Genomic DNA, 24,751 nt, shown 5'->3' with positions numbered 1-24,751 from the left:
CAACAACGGACGATTTAATCTTCGACGTTTCGGCCGGAGTCCGGCCTTCGTCTTCCTGACGAAGGCCGGACTCCGGCCGAAACGTCGAAGATTAAATCGTCCGTTGTTGCTGTTTTACTAAGGGTTTTTTTCTTCTGTTTTATGTATATATATATATATATATATATATATATATATATATATATATATATATATATATATATATATGTGTTACTCCCTTTGTGAAATGGCTTTCCTGTACTTGTATAGTGTCGCAAGGATTATTGTGAAGAAGCTAGAAACTCGGACGCACGTGATCATGTCGAAGAAAACCAGAAAATTTGTTCTGCTATGACTTCGCTGCATGAATAATTATCTGTGAGTTTCTTTACACTGTACCTTTCTGCACATATTTATTCCCTACCAAAAATGCGCATTGCAATATTCCTTAAAAAGGAAATGGTATTTTTGCTTTTTGGAAGTTTTTACGCAAGTGAATAATATATAAGTTCTTTGATTAAAGGGTACATATTAATGGGGGTGCAATTTTTTAACGATGTGTTTCTGAAATAAATGCATGCTGAAAGCTTAAAGACACACCCTGAATATTTGTTTAATAGGCCTCAAAGTGCACTGTTGGGGCATTGTCCGAGGAGAGAATACAAACATGATTGTGGGAAAGGCGACAGCAAGCCTGACATGTCGCATCAATGTTTTTTTCCTTGTACGCAGTTTTGGCGCCTGCTACTGCTGTTGCACCACAGTTCATCGCCAACGGAGGACACGCGCGGACACAATCAACTGGGGACCATCAGCCTGCAGGACTACGCGGCAACTAAAGTGGTCGTCTCCCAGGTTAAAGCATCACCTCGTCACCGAGTGCACAATGACAAGGACTACAGTCACGTGTTTGATCGGGAAATCAAAATCCTGGGAGGGACTTCAACATCGGCCTTCGGGGCTATAACGGCACAGCTGCACGGATCAGCGATCAGTGGGCAAGGCAACAGCAAGCCTTACATGTCGCATAAATGGTTTTTCCTTGTACGCAGGTATGTGGCAAATTTATGATTCCTCGTACCACTCACATGACCGTTGTTTATTGCTGTTGCCTTGCCCAAGGCGCGTGAAACTGCTCCTTGTTGCCATAGCTGATTGTCGCTGGAGAGCACTCGTGCTTTTAAGGGGAGGATATGTTGAAGAAAATCCTGGCCCAGATAGAAATACAATGCGGGAAATACTGGAAAGTCAGAAAGAGATGGCGGCTAACATAACAACATTGGTACAGGGCCAAAAAAGCTTTCAAAAACGATTAGAGGCAATTGAAGCGTCTACTTCCAAGATAAACGATCTCAGTAGGGAGCTAAATGACACACAAGGGAAACTAGTGCACTTAGAAGCGACCGTAGTAATGCTCGAGTCAAAGATCGATGACTTGGAAAATAGAATTAGGAGAAATAACTTGGTAATCTATGGAGTAGAGGAGTCTGACGCAGAAACGATGCAACATTTGGTGGAAAAAGTGGTGGAAGGCTTCTTTAAATCAAAAATGGGTGTTGAAGTTAAATCTCTCGAAAGAATTCACCGTCTCGGAAGGGTGGCTAGGGGTAAACAGACACCAGTAATCTTGCTCTTTGGAAACTACAATGAAAGGCAAAATATTCTCAGAAATGCTAAAAATTAAAAAGAACGCGCATATTTATTAACGAGGACATTTCGAAAAATGTTAGAATGATAAGGAAAAAACAGTGGGACAGTGCGAAAGAAGACAGGGAAAGGGGAGAGAAGGTATATTTATCGTATGATAAATTGAAGATTAATGGAGTGACTTACGCATGGGAAGGGGATACAAACCAGAGAGTTGAACTTTACTCAGCCAGAGAAGTACCTTCACCCGAGCATAATGATTGACAGGCATCTGATTTCCCACGGGCAAAAAGTGTCCTATTTATTAACCTTAATGCAAGAAGTATCGTAAATAAAACCCTCGAGCTGGAACATATTTTAATAGAGCATGACCCCGATGTAGTAACTATCTTTGAAACCTGGTTAGACTCGTCTGTGACAGATGATACAATAATGCCTCCCGGTTACGTGCTCTATCGAAAGGACAGAGAAAGTAGAGGAGGGGTGTTGCTCTAGTAGTCAAACCTTTTTTAAAATCTTCAGAAATCGAAAGAGCTCCAGGCATAGAAAATGTATGGTGTAGCATCAAAATGAAAAAAAGTGAGTTAGTTGTGGGAGTACTGTATCGACCCCCGCAAATGCCATATGGATATTTGCAAGAACTAAGTGAGTTCCTCTTTGAACTGAAAGTAAGTTCCAAGAAGGTTGTTTTAATGGGTGATTTTAATCTCAGTAGAATTGACTGGGTAACGTTAGAATCTGGGAACCACGAAGTATCATGTGCTGAGGAACTTTTAGGTGTAGTTTCCTCACATAATTTAACTGAAATTGCTAAGCGACATACCAGAATACAAGGGAAATCAGAAGCTTTTTTGGATATGATGTTGATAAATGAGAACCTTATAAACCACGCGTAAGATTGCAAGATTAGCCCGGGAGTTTTGGACCAAAGCACTGTACATTTTACGTTGTCCTTAAAGCCTATGCTCAGTAGAATTCAAATTACTTCGTATAAAAACTTTGAAAAAGCCAATGACGAGTCAGTTATTGATCAACTTAGCCTGAACTATGATAACTTCGAGCACCTAGGTTGCAACCCATTGATAGAAGTGAATGACCTATGGCTCAATTTTAAGGAAATGATACTTGAATGCACTCGTAACTTTGTCCCAGTAGAAATAAGAAAGATAAACTTGAACAGTCCTTGGATTACAAGGGACATAATCCACCTCAAAAGACGATTATCAAGGTGTAGAGCAAGAGTACGCAAAAAACACGACGGGTTCCAGCAGGCAAAAATACAGTCACTGAGCAAAGAGCTGAAAGCAAAAATAAAAACTTTGAAAACGATTTTCTTTAATGTAAAAAATGCAAAACTTTTTTAGATATTCGCCACAGAAGTTTTGGCGACAATTAAAACCAAGTAAAAAAGTAATTACCAAAGTGATAGCAGAAGAAGAAGGGATTTCGGACAAGACTGAAATATCGAATTGCTTTAACCAATATTTTGTCAGTGTTTTTTTCGCTGATAATAACATTTTACCAACATTTTGTTTGTTTAGGAATGTGCCCCCTATCGAAGACGTGGAGGTCTCAGAGGAAGGAATTTTTTCACAGCTACTTCTTATCGATCCAAACAAAGCCGCCGGACCCGATGGCATTCATAATCAATTTTTAAGGCGTTATAGCGAATGGTATTGAAAATACCTCAGGATCATTTTTAATAAGTCGCTTTCAGATGGGTCCGTTCCCAATGACTGGACGCTGGCCAAAATAATACCTATTCTTAAAACTGTAAATGCTTGTAAGGTGACGAATTATAGACCCATATCATTAATATCTACTTGTTGTAAAAAACTTGAGCATGTTGTTTCGAAGCATATAAGGATGTTTTTAGATACCTACTCTGTACTTGATTAAAAACAATATGGATTTCGAAAGGGCCTGTCTACCACAACTAAATTAACAGAATTAATTCACGATTTTTCTTCGACCCTTGACAGAAGATGTCAAGTTTATGTAATTTCTTTAGACTTTCAAAATGCAGTCGATAAGGTGAACCATAATAAATTACTTTTAAAGCTCAGGCATTAACTAAAAAACACAAAAATTCTGCGATAGATAGAAATGTTTTTGTTTTGTAGAAGGCAATTTGTGAGCATTGATGGTCACGCTTCTATGCCTCGCAGGGTGGACTCGGGAGTCCTCCAGGGTTCTGTACTTGGGCCCCTCTTGGTTTTTATCAATGACGTTCTTCGCGATATTACAGTAAAGGCACGACTTTTTGCTGATGATTGCATATTGCATACATACATAAACGATGATTCTGACCATGTTGAACTAAACGACTTTTTGCAGAAAATTAGCAAATGGTGCGAGATCCTGCAAATGTCTTTAAATACTGAAAAAACAGTTTGCATGTCAATAACACATCGGAGAGTTCATTCTGTGGATAAATACTACTTGAAGAGTGAACCATTGTCTAGGGTAGATGAATTTAAGTATTTAGGAGTAACAATAACCAGAGATTTAAGTTGGAACAAACATGTTAGGACTATGACAAACAAAGCCACAGCTAAACTCTGGTCACTAAGAAGATCATTAAAATTGGCAACCACTGAAACTAAATTGCTAGCTTATAAAATGCTAATAAGACCTGGATTGGAGTATGCTAGTGAAGTTTCGGATCCTCACACAAGAGGTTTAATATTGAAATTAGAAAAAATTCAAAGAATGGCACTGCGTTTCATTTTTCCGAAGTACAGAAGACTGAATTCACCAAATGAGCTCTATTCTAAGCCAAGTATCTCCTTATTAGAAGAAAGGAGAAAAAATAAGCGTTTAAAAATTATTTTCATGATTTTAGATGGCACACTGCAGATTGATAAACATAGACTCATCAAACTCCATCTATCTAGAATCACACGGAATAAGCATACTAGGACAATCGAAGAGTACAGATTCAACAAAGAATGTTTCAATAATTCGTATTTCCCTCGGGCGATAGGGGAATGAAATAAACTTCCTGAAAGCGTTGTTAAATCCAAAACGGTTTTGGATTTTATAAAGTGTCTCCCATGTAACTAATAGACCTGATGTTACGATTTTCGCTGTACTTTGTGCTTTTGATATGAGTATTAGGTGTTGTATAGTCCTTCATTTTTTGTCATTGTGTTCTGCATGTGTATTACATTGTTTACTGTTTTTGTACTCACTCCTATCATAGTCCCCACTGGGGGATGATAGTATTATGAAATAAATAAATAAATAAAAAGCATAGAAGAAAGCACGCGATGACCATGCTCTGTTTTGTGCTTTTTATCCTTATGTGGTGTTCCATTTTAATTCACAGGGTGTTTCATTTTAATTAAATTTAATTAAAACGGAACACAGGGTGTTCCATTTTAATTTGAACATATTCATTGCAAACCATTCGTAAATGGATCCACTAATACGGTTTGTGCAGGTCATTTAGACGGCCAGCGGGACGTGATGTGGGTGGCTAATATTCGAGATAAGTCGGATAATATTGAAATTCATTAATAACTTTTGAATTAGTAAAAACCAGACTGAACACGTTACTGAAAAAAGTAACCGGTTATAATTACAATTACTTCAATCTAAAAAGTAACCGATTACAATTACAATTACTTCAATCTGAAAAGTAACCGATTACAATTACAATTACTGCTTTAAAAAAGTTATCGAAAAATTACTCGAAAAGTAATCTATTAGTTCCCACAACGGTTGTAAAGTACCTAGGTACAAGCAACTGAAAATCGGTATCTAGGTACTTCGGTATCTATATTTGTATCTTACACACATTTTCCAGTAACTTATAACTAAGTGTAGCTACTCTTTACAGGTACTTTTCTATCCATTTCGTCAAAATGGTAGAAACTATAAACTTTGAAGTATTAATTCACTACCATGTGCCGTGATTAACACTGAGTTGGGTACGGCATTGGAGGCACTAACTTGATCGAACGACGTTTCAGCGAACGAAGCCCCGCCAAGGATGTTTCATCGAACGACACACTTTAGTGAATGTAGGTGTTCATTTGAGCGAACGGTGAATTAGTGATACCGTTCTAGCGTCACCACTTTATTTTATCGCTTCGGAAGTCCGTTTAGGAAAAATAGCGACCTGCTTCCTTCATCTCAAAGTGAATTCGACTTCATTGCGTGTTTGAAGTTCCTCTGACAGCTGTACAAGGAAGATGATAATTTGAACGACGTGCACAGTTTTTGTTGCCCGCATCTTGTCCTGGTGGTGGCACTGTTCTGCCATAAATACAATATAAATTATGATTACAAATAGATCATAATTACAATCGTAAAGCAATGTAACATTTCATATATAATACAGTTTCCACTCAATTAATAGGACTTACATTTTGCAGTTACGAAAACTGAGAAAGTTCCGAAAGAAAAGAAACAACAACTTATTTTTCTACTGACTAACGAACGAAAAAATAAAACGAGGAAGCTTTAAGCCTTTCACTCGTCGTCGCGAAGGTTAGGTGCATATGCACTCAACTCATGCGTTTCTTCATGTGGCCAACGTCTTCTGGGCCCGTCGGCGTCTGCACCGGCTCTGAGGGCAAGAACGTCAATAAGCGAGTTTCGGCGGTTTCGGTTTGCCATGGTAAACAGTGGAAGCTGTGGCCTCGGTGAACCAATTGGAGCATGGAGACAAGGCACGTGAGGACTCAACACCGATGTGGACATCGCATTGGCACCAATAAAGCACATTTATCGAACTCGTTCTTTGGTGTATCCTTAGTATAAAAAGCTCTACTTCCTATATATTTTACAAATTTGGGAAGATAAATAAAGACAGTATCTTTAAAGTAACTGTACCTTACCTAGGTACAACTTTAAGCAAGTACCTAGGTGCGTACCTAAGTACCTTTCGTATGAGCAACAGTAACTGTATCTTAGGTACATTTTTAAAGTAACTTTTGCAACCCTACTTCCCACGTTACTTTTTATACTTTATTTATTAGGGTAGCACATAGACACATCTACATGGGGGTTCCGCATTTATACATTCCTTCTTTTTTTTTGTCCTCTACGATTCGTTCAGTTTCAGTCGCAGTTGTATCTCGAAGTTTGCGTCGGTCATCGGCCAACGAATCATGGTGTCATGGCACAGTTGATGGCACGGTTGATGGACAGATATTATTCGGGAACTAATATCAGGGACGAAGACATAAAATTGACAAACCCAATGAAATTTACTAAACAAAAATTAAGAATATAAATGCTCGAAAGTGATACACCCTAAACCAGTCAAAACCTCGTAGGAGCATGCTCATGAATTTTGAATATAAACTGTTTCCTGGTTAAAAGATGAAAACAGTTTAAAGACGCGGACAAGAATGAGAAGCTAGATGAACAAAAGCGCTACTGGAAGTATTTCTGGGAAATGGAGTGGCCAGTAGAAACCTAGAGCTTGTCACCTAAAACTGCCGAGCAAAACTTTCTAAGCATCACTGAAATTAAGGGCAATATAATTACCCTTTAATTAATTATTTTAAAATTGCGCAGTAAAATGATCAACCTAACAAAAAAGCACGCTACCTTTATGTGCGTACGCAATTTGGAGTTTGTCGCCCTTCAACATTAAATAATCTTTAGTAGTGGCCGACAAAGCAAACAATCAAACGTCACTTTGATTTTATATATCATTTTTATAACAAGAGAACGTCACCTCCGCCGTGTGCAAAAAAAAAAAGTATTCTTATTTGGAAACATCGATTTCCTGCAAAGAGAAGTTGAAACCAGGGATGGGCAGTATTTCAAACACAAGTATTTGAAATACGTATTTCAAATACTTTGTGTATTTTGCATTTTTATTTAATTACAAATTGGGTGCTGTATTTGACGTGTGTATTTAAATACTAAAACGTGGGTATTTTAAATACAATTGTAATTAAATACAATTTTGTGGGCGAAAATACATCCCTCAAATTTATTGTCATTGTCCAGATCAGAAAGAAAACTACGTTCTGAACTAAATGCATTGTCTCTCAATCAAGCACAAGCGTTTAGTGAGTTTGTGATTACGGTGCTAGTCCAGGGTAAGAATAGTGATGAAATCGACGTTCACAGGCAGACTGGCTAAATAAGTGCATGTGACAGCTTGATATGTTTTCCAGCCTAATTTCCATCCATATTTTGCCTGGAACATTCTAAATGTGCGGGTAGTCCAGATTTTCGTAAGTGGTGCGGGTTGCAACAATAAAACATTATCTAGCTAATGCTGCGCATCTTGGTCGTCTCGGTTCTTTGTTGGTCTATACCAAAATGTAATCAACAAAAAAAGCTTCTTGAAGCTTTGTACTTTTTTCCCCAATTACGTCCAAGATGATTACATTTTTTTGTGATTATATTTCTATTACGTTACTAGAGCCTCGCACACTAACTCCCGAGTGTGCGATGCAAAATTAAAATGAGATACACAGAAACCCGTTGCAGGTGCCCTGAAGTCGCTGATGCAAATTTTGAGGAATGTATTTGGAAAAGTATTTGGAGGGGATCAAATACATTTGGTTGTATTTGTATCTTGTACTTAAATGCATTTTTGGAAATGTAATTAGATTTGTAATTGAATACATTTTCAACGAAGTATTTTTTCTTTGTATTTCGATACATATTTGCCCATTTTTTGCCCATCCCTGGTTGAAACCAACAAGATACAAGAAAGAAAAAGACGAAAAAAAGAAAAAAAGGACAGCGGACCAACAGCAGATGCTACGAGCAGTCAGAGCCAATCAGAGGCCCTGTGAGTGTCACGTGATCTTAGAAAGTGGGCACAGCGTCGCGCGGAAAGCGTATCACGGACTACCTCCACAGAGCGGGATTGGCGAGGATAGCTTGTAGCGTCCGCTTCGTCCGGACGTAGGCGAAGCGGAGTATAGAAATACTCTAGGTGGCGAATCTCCTATAAAATATGAATAAAAAAATCAATGACAGGTTAAGAAAAGTTTACGAAGAAGAGAAGAGAAAGCAAACGCAAGCTTGGATTAAAGAGGAAGTATCCCCTCTCTGTTTTGTTTTATGTCATTTTGGCGAACAGAAGACACAAACTACCTTTCGTGCCGGAGTGAGGCTGAAGACTGAGCTCTCGGTTATTAAAGATCGAATCAAACAAAAGAAGAGGCGCCTCGTGTACGAGGCGCTCACATTACGCGAAGGGGGGAACGGCTCCGCGCGAACGGCGGCTCTCGTTCGCGCTAAGGAACTTTGGAGCTCGCGGGCGTCGGCGACTCCATCGGCTCCATCTCCCAAGCTTTCGTCTGCTTCCTCGTCTCCAGCTCGCAGATATTTCTTAATCTGTCGGCCAGCTTCGCCCAGAACTGAGTGACCTCAGCCCTTTTAAACCCTCTCGCATATAGATAAATATGTAAAATAAATAAATTGAGAAAAATTGTAATGGGGTAATTTGGTAATCGATTGCAGCAAGAAAGTAATCAAATTACAAGGATCGTTACTCGTTAAAAATATAATTGAAGCATTAGAAAATTTCTATAAAATACAATCGATTACAAGTAATCCATTACTTGTAACGCGTCACGCACAAGTCTGGCTAAAACCAGACATATGGCTCCAAATAGAAACTTACTGCACGTCCTAGAAAACCACAAAACCAAATCTTTTGAGAACAATTCGAAGTTCGTGGGAGACTCGAGAGTGCACCAAAGTTCCCACTCGTGCAGCAGGCACAAAGCTAGCAGTGGCAGAGCGCGGGTGATTAGACTATCACCGCGTTCCGCCACTGCCAGCTTTGCGCTTGCTGCACGAGTAATAACTTTAGCGCGACCCCAAATTTCCACGAGCTTCAAGTCGTTTTATGAAGACTTGACTTAGTGGTTTTTAATAACACTCAGTAATTTTATAATTCGAACAATATGTCTGCTTACGCAGGTTAATCAAATAATTAACGATGTTTAATTGATTAGCTGACCTATCGCAAAGATTAGCCACCCAGATAATGTCCCACCTGCCGTTTAATTCACCTATACAAGCCATATTAGCGTTCTTTTACGAATGTTTTGTAATAAAACTGTTCGATTTGAAATGGAACACCCGGAACTTATATTTATAGAAATTGAACACTTAACAAGAATGGCGCGAGAGCGCACGCACCTCCTTTGTAAGTAAGGGTGTCTTGAAAGTCTGGAGTGTACATTTCAGGGTACACTTGATTCTTTACAGTTTAAACCATTACATCGCGCTTACAAAAATATTTATGTGAGGCAATAAAAAATAGATAAAACGTTCGTTCTTTTCAGAGTTGTGGTTAAGTAAAGCTCCAACCTGCGCCTGACAAAAACTTGCCAAGCAGAAAATTATCCAGCGCGGAGTGTGAGTGTAAAGATTAGCCCGACAAGCGTAAACGCGGATATCTTTTTGTACCTTGTCGGGACGGTCTTGTCCTATTTAACCGGACTTCACGTTGACAACAACGACAAAATGTGCAGCAGGTGTTCGCCGCAGATACGGCTATTTCTCCCCCGTGGAAAGCACTGCAGGGTAGAGCTGCAGAACCCGTGTGGAGTAAGAGGACGCGTCAGTCTTTGGAAATATGCTTCAAGAATGAAGATTAAAATTGTTTAATGTGTTTACATTTCCGTGATACTTTTGCATCCGAAACAGTTAAGGCAGATCAAGCGCATATGAGTGCAGTGAAACAATCCCCTCCCACAAACAACAATAAGAAATGAGCTCCACTTGTCGTAAGAAACGAAAAATAAAGTCTAAGGCAGAAATTAAGAAAAGAATCATGTGGAATATTTTTTTCAATGATACGTGTAAACTGCCTGTATAATAGTGAATCCCCAGGTACAGGCCCTAGCCCTTCATAATGCTTTATTTAATTTTCAAAATTAGTACAGTTAGAGTGCGAAGTCCACCAGGACATTGATGGTGTGATTGTTGTGCCTGGAAAACACGCCGAACGCCTCAAATATATTTGATACAAAAATTTGTGAATGGCAGCAGTAAAAGGGTTTCGGGAGCATTTGATGAGGCGCTTGTTCAACAATTATTGATCTATAAATAATACGCAGCCCATTGTGCCATATTGTTGGATCATGAACTTTTTCTATAGCGAAATAACGGCAGCTCTTTATTGATTCGGCTGAAAGGAAACATAGCTTACGTTTGTTCACGCCCGCTTCATCAATACCTTCTCACTGCTATTTACACTATGTCTGCTCGTACATTAAAATAAATTCAGCCTGTTGTGGTGAACAAAATTATTTTAGAAGAGGTTAATGGGACTTTGACCATCTGTAATAATCGTCGCTTTTAAAGTTAAATTTAAAGGGAGAATATATTAAATTGGTGTGGGTTAATAAATATCAAACTAAATTCCGTAGAACGTAAGGCCACGAATGGAAACATCATAAAACTTCTAAACACTACACTGCCAGTCCTTAAAAAGATGAACATAACAAAGTCAGATCTAGATTTTTTGTTTGAGTTTTTAGAACGCGATTTCACATGTATGAGGTTTGAAAGAATGGACCTCGACACGGCCAAGCCGAAATTAAGGAATGCCGCGTTTAGCTTCTTTAACTCGAATTTCTTCTTTTCGGCCTTTGTTACCTGCATTATGTCGAAGTTCCACTCCTCCCCGTAATGCTCAGAAAAAAAAAAAAAAAAACGCAGTTTGTGAATTTGAGCGTCATAATCTGTTTAACAAGTTCCCATGGCAAATCGCAGTTCATATAATTTTTATATTTTAAGATATCGTTTCTAATGGATTCATATGCCAACAATGGCTTTATTCCACTGGAAGTGTATACCGTTAAATCAAGTTAGAAGGAAGAATTTTTCGCAACGCGACGGCCACAACATTGCCTCAAGTAGTGTACACTGAGCATATAAATTTACTAAAACCTGCTTGAGTTCGGGCGGACTGTATGAAAGTTTTCTGGGTGATAATTACAAAGTCTCGAGGGCAGGGAAGAGAGCCGCCTTCGTGGAGCTTTGCTAGAGTAGTTCTTTAAAAGCAAATATGATTACGAAGTTTTATCGTTGCAGCAGAAGCAATCCGTGCTTCTGCAAAAGCCGCTTTCTCAAGCAACGTCCAACGTTTAGTCAACATTAATTCTGACGCACCGTCGTGCAAGCTGTATGAGTCGCCGTTGTTGATGACTCTTCTCCTTTAGTCTTAAGTTAGGAAGGTCCTTCCTCTGCTTGCCTTGTACCGTTGTAAATGCTGCTCAGAAGCCTATTGGCGCAAAATGACGAAACAGTCAATAGATTTACGCGATCGTTTTTTTTTTTTTTTGCTTCAATATGTTTTGTTAACTATGAATCCAGGAAAAGTACGTTTTCATTTGTATATTTTTTGGCGATACTTTGTTTCCTTCGTTGCCTTCCACGCTCAAATAGTAGATGTGGCTTATACCGCTTACATTTTTGAAAATGAAAGTTTCTGGCTAATATGGAATTTGCACACTTATTATTCTCCCGTAGAAAAAATAGTGAAACTTTCTCAAGACCAACAGTTTTGGAAACGCTTGAGCTGGGTGGTTTTGCCTTTACAAGTTTTTTGTTCTTCTATGATGTCGTGATGTCGTGGCTCTGAGGTGAGAGTGGGTGTAAAGGAAAGAAGTAGTCGGTGCTCGATTTGTAGAAAGTTTCAGAATTGTCTTCTTGTTTTTAGAAAATAAGGACCAGCTATAACGTTTACAGCTAGGTCAAGTGTTCGAAAAATATACTACAATGTGTTCAATTAAGTAATTCATTTCAGCTAAGTAAATATAGAGATGTCACGCAGACGAATAACTACCTGACGCTCTATTTTTTTACATTCCCAATGAAATATGACTCAACAGCTGCGTGCATTGGAATATTCTGAACTTTATTTCCCATTTGACGAACCGCAGTTGCCAATCGTATTTAACTAGCCAGATTATTCTCCGCAGTGGGTTCACACACAGGCAATAACTTAAGGGAGACGAATTTCGTCAGTGTACAATTATCCAAGCAAAAATATTTTAAAAATGAGAACCAAGAAACCTTTTCAGTACATTTTTTTTGTTCCATTTTGTTAAGAGCGTTTATCGATGCAAAAGATAACGTTAGTAGACACGTCTGATGTTCCTGTGTATTCATTAATGAAGACCCACGCCTTGGAAACTATAATCAGCAATACGAGGAGATGGATTCGCAAATGCAACCGGCATTTGCAGACTACTAGTAAAGAACAGTAAACGGCAAGTTAGGCAGTAAAATAATTAGTAATTTTACCATATTACTTTTATTTATTAATATGAATTAAAAATGTTCCCACTTAGGTTGGTATCCCATAGGTTAGACTGTTGAATTAAAAGCTTGGCCACGACCTTCGAGCCACAAAAGTAGTAACATAAAACAAGCGATCGCTCGTTCCCACCAACTATGTCGAATTTTGGACTTACGACTCGGTAGTTTTTTGTTTCACTTCGCGTATAAAATTATAAGATTGCCGAAATGGTTTTAAAAAGTAGATAGGTATCGATAGTGAAAGTTTATCGTTTCCTGGAGACATGTTCACGTAGAGGAGAGTTATATATATATATATATATATATATATATATATATATATATATATATATATATATATATATATATATATATATATATATATATATATATATATATATATACAGGGTGTTTTTTTATTATTACAGATTTGTTTAAAAAAAAACAACATGAAAGCTACATTTATGCGGTTCGTGCGAGTGAGTTATACGCCTAGAGGGACATTATGTGGGTGTCAAATCTTTGCGATAAGTCAGCTAATTAAATAAACTTCGTGAATTAACTTTTTATTTAGTGAAAATAGGCATATGGTTTGAATTAAAAATTTGTTGAGCAATACCAAAAATCACTAAGTCAGTCATTTCCAGGAAGACTATCAGCGTGTGAAAAGCGTAGTAGTGCACTAAAGTTACCACTCGTGGAGCACGTACAAGGCTAGCGCCTGCGCTCAGGCGCCCGCGCAATTTTTCCGTCTCTTTCTAGCCCCAGCCTTGTACCTGCTGCATGAGGGGTAACTTTAGCTCACTACTGCGCTTCCCACGCGCTCAATGTATTTCTAGAAATAACAGTTTTAGGGGTTTTGGATGACGCTCAGCAAATTCCTAATTGGAACCATATGATTATTTTCACTACTTAAAAAGTGAATTGAAAATTTTATACAATTAGCCGACTGATCGCAAAGATTAGCTACCCCCATAGAGTGGCCCGCCCCGGGAGTATAACTAACTCACTGGCACAAACCGTATAAGTGTTGCTTTCATGGCTTTTTTAAAACAAATCTGTAAAAATAAAAAACCACGCTATCTCTCTCCCTCTCTCTCTCTCTCTCTCTCTCTCTCTCTCTCTCTCTCTCTATATATATATATATATATATATATATATATATATATATATATATATATATATATATATATATATATACTCAATACAATAATAGCCCCTAAAGGAGTTAGCCGAGGAGGTTGCCAAAAAAGAGATCAGTGAAATGTTTCGGGCCTGGTAGGCTCTTCATCAGTCAAGTGAGAAGACTTCGTTCTCCTTTTCTTTCAATCAAAGAAAAAACGGCCGGAAAAAAGAAGACGTTAATTGGAAAAATGCTTACCGTTTAGCGGGTGCCTACTCAACTAAATTCTCGCTTAAAAGTTTAATATATCTCGATACCAATGCAATAAATACTATGGAAATAATTAAATATAATATTATTACTGCCATTCTTATCATAAAACCAGTTTTTGGGACATGTGGTTGGGTATAACCCAACTATACCTGGTGTCATGTGAAGCCAATGAGAGGCCCAATGTTACGCGTTTGCTCGTGTCACATTAAACGATGAAGCAAGAAGAAAAAAAAAAAAAAAAAAAAAAAAAAAAAAAGCAACAGTGCGGTACCGATTAGAAGATCTCAATTAAATGTCCATAAAAAAAGACGGCAATGATCCTTTCGAACTGTTAAGGCCCTTCGGTTCTAAAGTATTAAATCTATAGATAAATTCAGATTCTTTATTTTTTCGATCTCTGGTGGTTCGAAAGCCCCCCTGGAGTATAATAAAATTAAAATCAGAAAGTCCGTTATGTCCTGCGGAGTTTAAGTGACGGGAAACCGGTCCGGCAACGTGTTTACGTATATGACTTTTATGTAGATTCATGCGTTTTCTTATGCTTGTTTTAGTTTCTCCTATGTATTGAGTTTGGCATTTTCTACATTGAATTAAATAAATAACATTTTCCGAATTACAGTCAAAGGTACCATTTATTTTCCAATTAAAGTTATTCGCTGTGCTACGAATACAGTTAGCTATAATTATGTCCCCACATAAACTGCATTGGTTATGATTGCACTTGGTGCAACCAATCGGGACCAGGCTACGTCCGATGGAGTTTCGGGACTGTTTAAATAAATCTAATAAATTACGTGGTCTCTTGAACGCTATACCAGGGGGTCGAGGGATAACTGCCTTTAAAGCTGTGTCCATGTGTAAAATATTCATGTGTCGTCTAAGAATATTGTTTATGTTTGGAAGTTTTGATTGGTAAGGTAAGATTAGTCGTAATTCATGATTATTTCTTTTCGGCCGCTCTACTAAACACGCGTTCCGAGTGATCGCTCGACTTTTTGATATAGAATTATTTATTAGCGGTAAGGGGTATCCACGGTTAATGAAATCCTCTCCTAGTGCTCTAGCTTTTATATCAAAATCATTATCTTCTGAACATAAGCGTCTTAAGCGTAGCATTTGACTGTATGGTATACCTTTTTTGTTTTGTATTGGATGACAGCTTTTATAATGTAGAAATTGACGTCTATCTGTAGGTTTTCGATATAAGGTTGTTTTCAAACCATTTTCAGTAAGTCTTACCTTAATATCTAGAAACTCTATTTCTGTATCAGAGTATTTATACGTAAATTTAATATGTGGATTAAAATTGTTGGCAAAATTAATAAATTCAAAGAGCTTATCTTCCCCATTATTCCAAATTATAAATATGTCGTCTAGGAAACGTTTATAAAAAAGGGGTTTATGCGGGAAGGAGTTAAGTAGCCGCTCCTCTAAAGACATCATATATATATTTGCATAGGAGGGAGAGAAGCGAGATCCCATTGCTGCGCCATGTATTTGTAAATAATGCTCATTCATAAATGTGAAGTTATTAAGCTCTAAAGCTAAGTGCATAAAAATATTTAAGACGCTTTTACTAACAGTGAGGTCGTTCTCATTAACAATATTAAGAACTGCTTGAATACCTTCATCATGCGGTATATTAGTGTAAAGAGACACTACGTCCATTGTGACAAGCAACGTACTATTAGTCCTAAAATCTATTTGGATATCATTAATCAAATTGAGAAAATGAGAGGAGTCTTTTACGTAGGACGGGGCACCGGCTGCAGTACTTTTAATTTGTTCGTCAATAAAGGCGGAAATATTCTCTGTATTAGTACCTATTCCCGAAATAATTGGTCTACCTGGGTGATTTTGCTTATGTACTTTCATTAGCATATAGAACTGTCCTGGTCTCGGATTTTCCTGAATGAGATACGTAGAAATGTTTTTCTCTATTTTCTTATTATCTACTAGGTATTTTAATTGTGTTTTTATTGTCTCTCGAAACTTAAGTGTTGGATCATAATCTAGTTTTTTATAGAACTTAGTGTCGTTCAGTTGTTTAATTGCTTCCGATACATAGTCGGCTGTGTTAACTATGCATATACCTCCCCCTTTGTCAGCCTGGGCTATTATGATATCTCTGTTATCCGTCAGGTTTTTTAAGCATTGCCTATCCTTATAAGTTAAATTATTATTAAGTGGTCTGTCTTTTTTATACGCTGATAAAATATCTTTCTGAACCGCCTCTATGTATTTTATGACATTAACATTTTGTTTATTTAACGGCGGAATCCAATAGGATTTGTGTTTATATAAAGGCTCTTGATAAGGAGCTCCTTTGAAAAAAACTTTACAGTGCAATTGTCGTGCAAATTCATTTAAACCTTTGTGCAAGTCCAAATCATCACTATTGTTGCGAGGAGTGGGGCAAAACTTTAATCCTTTCTTGAGAACTATCTCTTCGTGTTTAGAAATTACATAGGAAGAATAATTGAATATTTCGGACTTTTCTCCACCCAAATCTGTAGAATGTTCTGAGTTACATGGATTAGTATGCTGTGTTCTATTAATTAGGCGTGAAAAGAAGTTTTTCCATTTTTCTATTAGGGGCGAGAAAAAATCCAAGAGTACATTATCTCTAAGTGCCTTACGTCGTTTAGTATTAATTACTTCTCGCTTCTTTTTATGTATGTAATGCTGCAATTCTTTTAATATTATTAAAGGTAAACCAGGGGAAGTTTTTAAAATAATATCGATCTGAGACTCTAAAGCACGAATATTTTCCATTGACTGCTGTATTGTAATGTCCAGTAAAGACATTCTAAAATTAAAAATAGCGCTATCCCATGTCTGTGCATTTACATGGGATAACTGTATGGTTGGAGCTGTATATGTGTTATAAAAACCGAACGGAATCTTTTTTTGTGTGCGGCAGTTTTGCAAAAAAAGTTTATGGGATTCAAATCGAATTAATTTATCGAAACCAACGCGAAGATTAAAAAAGGGTTGGAGAAAAGCCTGTGGGAGTCAATGTGAATCCGACGAACGTCGGCGTTTACATTGAGGAGCGCGTCGAAAACGACCCGCTAAGGGATTTCTATTACGTGCGGAGCCATCCCTCACACTTTGCCGTGAAAGCTGCGGGAATGACTCCGGCAACGATAATAGAACAGAATCTGAAGGCGTGCCGAAAGAAGGAGGAACAACCCCTGAAACCTGCCTACTATGTACCCTCCTTCCTCGGGCAACATCTTCAAATTCAGGGGACCTAGGTGTAAAGGGACACTTGCACAGCAAGTGAGTAACTAAAAAATCTTTGAAATGGTTGGCCAATTCAGCTATACCCTCCCTACTTAGGTGTAACCCATCGAAAGACAAAAAACGATGAGGGGTCTCAAAAAAAGAACGGTGATTTAAGAATACTACATTTTCGTAAATAAAAGAGAACTCCCTCAGAAAAAAGTTTAATTCAAAGATTTTTTCGTTAATCCATCGTATGTAGCCTGGTCCACGGGGCCTAAAATTATCCTCCAACCGGGGAGGAACGCTAGAGATAATTATAGTCACGTCCGGTCGTTTTTGCCGAATGTGTAAAATAAGATTATTAAATAAAATGGCGCACTGGAAAGGCGGTAAACGGCAAATATCATTTGACCCGATTTGTAAAAAAATGGAATTGACGTGACGGGGGAGACTGTCTACGATAGAAAAAAAATCCGAAATTACACCACCAGATTTCGAAACAACCGTCGGGCCACTACCGTTAAAAATAACAAGAGTGTGCAAATACTTAATGATGGAGGTCCCCACGATGGCAACGGTCTCCAGGCCTAGGAGGGCAGGGGCACGTCCCGAGGCCATGATCAACGGAACAGCACCTGGGAACAAAAGACGGCACTCGAGAGAAATATGCTCAATACAATAATAGCCCTTAAAGGAGTTAGCCGAGGAGGTTGCCAAAAAAGAGATCAGTGAAACGTTTCGGGCCTGGTAGGCTCTTCATCAGTCAAGTGAGAAGACTTCGTTCTCCTTTTCTTTCAATCAAAGAAAAAACGGCCGGAAAAAAGAAGAAGTTAATTGGAAAAATGCTTACCGTTTAGCGGGTGCCTACTCAACTAAATTCTCGCTTAAAAGTTTAATATATCTCGATACCAATGCAATAAATACTATGGAAATAATTAAATATAATATTATTACTGCCATTCTTATCATAAAACCAGTTTTTGGGACATGTGGTTGGGTATAACCCAACTATACCTGGTGTCATGTGAAGCCAATGAGAGGCCCAATGTTACGCGTTTGCTCGTGTCACATTAAACGATGAAGCGAGAAGAAAAAAAAAAAAAAAAAAAAAAAAAAAAGCAACAGTGCGGTACCGATTAGAAGATCTCAATTAAATGTCCATAAAAAAAGACGGCAATGATCCTTTCGAACTGTTAAGGCCCTTCGGTTCTAAAGTATTAAATCTATAGATAAATTCAGATTCTTTATTTTTTCGATCTCTGGTGGTTCGAAAGCCCCCCTGGAGTATAATAAAATTAAAATCAGAAAGTCCGTTATGTCCTGCGGAGTTTAAGTGACGGGAAACCGGTCCGGCAACGTGTTTACGTATATGACTTTTATGTAGATTCATGCGTTTTCTTATGCTTGTTTTAGTTTCTCCTATGTATTGAGTTTGGCATTTTCTACATTGAATTAAATAAATAACATTTTCCGAATTACAGTCAAAGGTACCATTTATTTTCCAATTAAAGTTATTCGCTGTGCTACGAATACAGTTAGCTATAATTATGTCCCCACATAAACTGCATTGGTTATGATTGCACTTGGTGCAACCAATCGGGACCAGGCTACGTCCGATGGAGTTTCGGGACTGTTTAAATAAATCTAATAAATTACGTGGTCTCTTGAACGCTATACCAGGGGGTCGAGGGATAACTGCCTTTAAAGCTGTGTCCATGTGTAAAATATTCATGTGTCGTCTAAGAATATTGTTTATGTTTGGAAGTTTTGATTGGTAAGGTAAGATTAGTCGTAATTCATGATTATTTCTTTTCGGCCGCTCTACTAAACACGCGTTCCGAGTGATCGCTCGACTTTTTGATATAGAATTATTTATTAGCGGTAAGGGGTATCCACGGTTAATGAAATCCTCTCCTAGTGCTCTAGCTTTTATATCAAAATCATTATCTTCTGAACATAAGCGTCTTAAGCGTAGCATTTGACTGTATGGTATACCTTTTTTGTTTTGTATTGGATGACAGCTTTTATAATGTAGAAATTGACGTCTATCTGTAGGTTTTCGATATAAGGTTGTTTTCAAACCATTTTCAGTAAGTCTTACCTTAATATCTAGAAACTCTATTTCTGTATCAGAGTATTTATACGTAAATTTAATATGTGGATTAAAATTGTTGGCAAAATTAATAAATTCAAAGAGCTTATCTTCCCCATTATTCCAAATTATAAATATGTCGTCTAGGAAACGTTTATAAAAAAGGGGTTTATGCGGGAAGGAGTTAAGTAGCCGCTCCTCTAAAGACATCATATATATATTTGCATAGGAGGGAGAGAAGCGAGATCCCATTGCTGCGCCATGTATTTGTAAATAATGCTCATTCATAAATGTGAAGTTATTAAGCTCTAAAGCTAAGTGCATAAAAATATTTAAGACGCTTTTACTAACAGTGAGGTCGTTCTCATTAACAATATTAAGAACTGCTTGAATACCTTCATCATGCGGTATATTAGTGTAAAGAGACACTACGTCCATTGTGACAAGCAACGTACTATTAGTCCTAAAAACTATTTGGATATCATTAATCAAATTGAGAAAATGAGAGGAGTCTTTTACGTAGGACGGGGCACCGGCTGCAGTACTTTTAATTTGTTCGTCAATAAAGGCGGAAATATTCTCTGTATTAGTACCTATTCCCGAAATAATTGGTCTACCTGGGTGATTTTGCTTATGTACTTTCATTAGCATATAGAACTGTCCTGGTCTCGGATTTTCCTGAATGAGATACGTAGAAATGTTTTTCTCTATTTTCTTATTATCTACTAGGTATTTTAATTGTGTTTTTATTGTCTCTCGAAACTTAAGTGTTGGATCATAATCTAGTTTTTTATAGAACTTAGTGTCGTTCAGTTGTTTAATTGCTTCCGATACATAGTCGGCTGTGTTAACTATGCATATACCTCCCCCTTTGTCAGCCTGGGCTATTATGATATCTCTGTTATCCGTCAGGTTTTTTAAGCATTGCCTATCCTTATAAGTTAAATTATTATTAAGTGGTCTGTCTTTTTTATACGCTGATAAAATATCTTTCTGAACCGCCTCTATGTATTTTATGACATTAACATTTTGTTTATTTAACGGCGGAATCCAATAGGATTTGTGTTTATATAAAGGCTCTTGATAAGGAGCTCCTTTGAAAAAAACTTTACAGTGCAATTGTCGTGCAAATTCATTTAAACCTTTGTGCAAGTCCAAATCATCACTATTGTTGCGAGGAGTGGGGCAAAACTTTAATCCTTTCTTGAGAACTATCTCTTCGTGTTTAGAAATTACATAGGAAGAATAATTGAATATTTCGGACTTTTCTCCACCCAAATCTGTAGATCTATATCTACAGATCAAATCTATATATATTATATATATATATATAATATATAATATATATATCTATATTCTTTTAAACGACTATAAACAGGGAATATTACATTTGGTTGCGTGCTTAAATTGCACATGATACCCTTCTACATTCTGGAGACATCGCCATCTGTGATCTCAACTTCTTAGACTATTCTACATATATGACGAAACATGGCGCGCGGAGTGTCCTCCGTGTTCTGTAAAAACGTCTTTGCAATTACGTATATCAATGATAATGGGATTGATGTACGTACTCAGTAAATTTTTGTTTTCTCGTATATGAATGCTGGGCGGAAGCTTCAAGAAGACACAAAATATACGCTTGAATTTGAGTTTACAGTGTATGATTTGGGTTGATCGGTCAATAAAAACTATGAGAAATATTATTTGCGCTTCATGCTATTTTGAGAACTGTGACTGAATGCTCTTAGCTAGACTGAAAGATCTAATTTTTTTTTGTTAAATATGGAACACAACAATATCTACTGGTGATTCTCACACTACCTGTGTATATATATCAACTTGAAAGAAAAAAGAGCTGTTGGTTACTGTAGTTTTTCACTAAAAGAATAAAACATATCGGCAATTAACAGTACATCATAGATTGTAGTTATAAATAATCGGCTTACGAAGTGAGGCTATTATACCAACTATTAAATTTTTACTTAAGAAAGACGGCATGCTTTCTAACTCTGAAACAGGTTTTGCAAAATAATAAATGCGAGCGAGTCTCTGCCATTGAAATATTGGTTTCTCTCAGTGCCAGTGCTCACAAGCGCATGGGCACAAGGTACCACATTTCTAACTTTGTATTTGGGGAGGAGGGGGGGGGGGGGAGGAGGGGGAGTCATTCTTAAAATAACAATGATGACGATTGTACCGATCTTTTCGTAACTTCAGGAACACGATGTGTCTCTGCAGATTGGGGGTAGCGACGCCGATCGAATTTCCGAAGCGAAATGCTGACCTGACATATGTTAAACTTATGATAAGTACCTCCTAAGGTTTTTAATATGCGATTTTACATTTTGTTTATTATTAATAGCATGCTACAATAATATTTGTATATAAGTCCTTATAACATTACAAACAACTGGAAATTATGTTACAATATTTACTTCCTGAATATCATAAAAACGCCTTAGATATCTTGCGGTCAGTTTTGAAGATCTCCTTACACCTTCGAATTGAATGGTCTTAATTTCCACATATCGACACCCATGGTACTTTCTGAAACCAAAAAGGGGGGGGGGGTACGTTCCATACCAGCGACGGGCATCTGGCACGTCTCAGCGGAGGACTGAGGATTAATTTGGACCACCTGGGGATCCTTTGACGTGCAACCGAAAGCTCTGTTATGGTGCGTTCACACTGGAGGCGGATCCACGCGTTCTCAACCGCAAAGCGCCTAGGGTCGGGCGGTTCGAGCGCGTTTTCGCCAGCCGCTTCGGGACCGATTTCTCCCAACCGCTTTCACGAACCGCAAAGCGGCGACCAATCGCAACGCGACATTGACGTGACGTCAGTAACTTTCGAAAAAAGATGGCACCCGTCGCTGGTGAGGCGTCAAAGGCGCAGTAGACTAGTCCTAGCGTTACAACAGACAAATCAATGTAGAAACGTGATGCTCACGTCTGTCACCTGAATTCGCCGCGAAAGGAATTGACTCATAATCTTAACGGGCTTCGCACCAGTGATTTGGTTCGCGTAAGAGTTTGTTTAATATTCCGGGAGCGACAACCCGAAGCTCCCTGCCTTGTTAGTATCTGTTAGTATTTCATTTCCTGTAAGCCGGTCAGACTCGTAAAGAAATCGTAAAGGGTTGATATCGCTTGTAATGACGCGGTGGTGGATATATTTTGTTCAGAACACCAGTTATATATTGCGAGTGCGCGTTTTGGCATACTTATCACTGCGTAAAAGTGAAAGGAGAATAAGGATATCAGAGGTTTAAGATGGTCATCAGAAGAAATCCGTCCAAGATACGGAGGGCGACATACTTTGTAACTGCAGGCAGTTGTCGGTGTTTTAACATTACGTGACTGGCACCTAGTACCGTCCCGTAATGTAAATTCTTCTCAAGAAGACTTCTTTACCCAATATCCTTGTACTGCACATTCCGGTATTACACACACCCTTAATGCACGTTCTTGTGAAAAAAAAAAGTTATAAACTCACACTTGTGTAAACGTAATTCATAGAAAGCACTCCTGTTACACAATCTAGGGTCTCTAAACTCGTCAAACACAAAGTTGCGTGCAAAAGTTAACGGAGCGCACCGATTGAATTATCTCGACGATGACTTTGCGCTTTTGTCGCCGGCGTCCAATCGACGCGCTCTTCGAACTTTCGGCTCCAACTTTGTGCTTGACGGGTTTAGGGCCCCTGTAATGCACAAGCGCCACAACAACAACAACAAAAAAAATCACACTTGTAAGAAAGGACCAGAAAAAGCATGGGAGCACTCGCTTTCGTGATACCGGCGCTAAGCGAACTTCTCAAAAAAGCTTACCAGAAGTGAAAATTTGGAATTTTGACGGCGGTCGCACCTTAAGATCGGAGTGTGCGCAAAAGGTGAGAAAGAAGAAAACACTTTGTACTTTGGAGCAAACGGGGAGGTGCACGAATGAATGGCCAAAACGACGTGCGAAGGCAAGAGATGCGAACAGCGCGCTCCACCCTCGCTGGAATGCCGCATTAGGCTGGGATTTTTATCTGCGACAATATGAACGACGATGTTGATGCCGCCTAGAGAGCAACTGATTACAGAGTTGATTTGTGCCCTATCTTTTCGAAGCATCACGGGATATATTCTTGTTCCCATTGCATTTGTCTCGATTTCCTGATATAGTGCAACAAGCAAAATGCCGCTCATCGATCCTGGAGAGAAAAAAAAAAAAAACCCTGCCAAAATAATTATATTTTATAGTTTTGTTACGCTTTATGAATATGTGTTACGTTACTACTTCTTCACCGAATAAACCTCACGCAATAAAAGCGATATACTAAGCCCTAGGTTGTACACAGTGCAAGATCGTAAGCGCAAAAAGCGATCAGCGTAGATTTTTAATCCTTTTCTTAATGTTGGAAATATTTTATCAAAACTCTTTGTGTAATGAAGAGAGCTAATTAGGGAACTATGTCTAAGTGGTAAAATTGTGGCACTTGCCCATACTCTATCGATGCAAAACTAGTAAAGCATCGATGTCATATCCGTGCTAAAATTGTCGCGAATTTAACTTTATTTGATTTATCTTTTCTTTTTTTTTTTCAAAATTCCAGGTATCTGCGGCTTGATTGTGCCCATTTTCAACTTCCATGCACTACGCCAGGGCCTTTTGTAAAGATTGTAGCGGTCTGTTGAGGCGCTTGCCGGGAACCACGGAAGACGAAGTCGAAGCGCATGCAGACGGCACGGGACACACTCCTAATCTGGTATACTTTGGTTATGGACATCCTCATGTAAAGAAAAAAAAAACACGTAACATTCGGCGTAAGAAGTGTGATTCCAGTGACTCATCCCGGCCCAAGAAACCAATTTACAAGAAAGGTCATTCTGTGGGGAGTGTGAGCACATTTTGGAGTCGCGTGGCTGTGCCTGGATTACCACCAACCAGAGCAGCTTCCTTCGCCATGTTCCAGCACCTAACCTATGCTTACCGATTTTATATTTGTATCCCGAGAGCCCAGGTCATGAAAGCGTGTAAGTGTGCGCTAGGCGTGAATGGTTTTCGGACACGTTTGTGTAATATTGCTGTTGAGAGCAATCACCAAAATGTTACGATGCCTCCTTTATTAGGCAATGGCGTTTTATAACGTTTTCGGCGTTAACTCCTCAAAAT

At 38.3% G+C, this 24,751-nt stretch overlaps 1 pseudogene; it reads left to right on the top strand.

The window, feature by feature from the left end:
* The first annotated feature begins 678 nt into the window (after window positions 1-678).
* LOC120846952 lies at window positions 679-1,890 on the top strand (annotated as a pseudogene).
* The last annotated feature ends 22,861 nt before the right edge of the window (window positions 1,891-24,751 follow it).

The sequence above is a fragment of the Ixodes scapularis genome, unplaced genomic scaffold (assembly GCF_016920785.2).
Source record: "Ixodes scapularis isolate PalLabHiFi unplaced genomic scaffold, ASM1692078v2 PGA_scaffold0__279_contigs__length_252992795, whole genome shotgun sequence".
In the NCBI taxonomy this organism is placed as follows: Eukaryota; Metazoa; Arthropoda; class Arachnida; order Ixodida; family Ixodidae; genus Ixodes; species Ixodes scapularis.
The sequence above is the reverse complement of the archived record's forward strand: the minus strand, read 5'-3'. Positions and strand labels throughout refer to the sequence as shown.